Genomic DNA, 731 nt, shown 5'->3' with positions numbered 1-731 from the left:
ATATTATATATATATATATTATTTATATATATATAATATTTATATATATATATGAAAGCATGTATCATAAATTTATTTCCCATTCAAAAAACCTAAAATGCAGCAATAAAAAAAATTTTTAGAGGGTGATATTTGAAAAAAGTGATAGGGGGAAATTTATTTGATTTCTCTTCTTTTTTTTTCTCTCTTCTTTATATATAATAATATATATTTATATATATAAATAAATATATTATATAATATGTATAATATATATTAAAATATTTATATATATATATATATAATAACATATAATTATAATATATATATATATATATATATATATTTAATATATATATAATTAAGAGAGAGAGAGAAAAAAAAAGAGAGAGAAAAACAAATAAACTTCCGCCTATCATTATTTTGAATACAGTCATCTATAAATATTTTTTTTGTGCATTTTGTTTTTTTAATGGTGAATGAATTATGATACATGCTTTCATAAATATTATAAAATTAAAAATATATATTATATAATATAATATATATATATATTAAAATATATATATATATTATATTTTTATATAAAATACATATATAATTATAATAATTTATATAATATAATATATATAATATTACAGATATATATGTAATTTTTGTATAATAGATATAATACAATTAAAATACATAACACACATACAAACACACACACACACACAACAAACCACACACACAAAAAAAAATATTATATA

This window comes from Penaeus monodon, chromosome 6, assembly GCF_015228065.2.
Source record: "Penaeus monodon isolate SGIC_2016 chromosome 6, NSTDA_Pmon_1, whole genome shotgun sequence".
NCBI lineage: Eukaryota > Metazoa > Arthropoda > Malacostraca > Decapoda > Penaeidae > Penaeus > Penaeus monodon.
Note: the sequence above shows the minus strand (reverse complement) of the source record.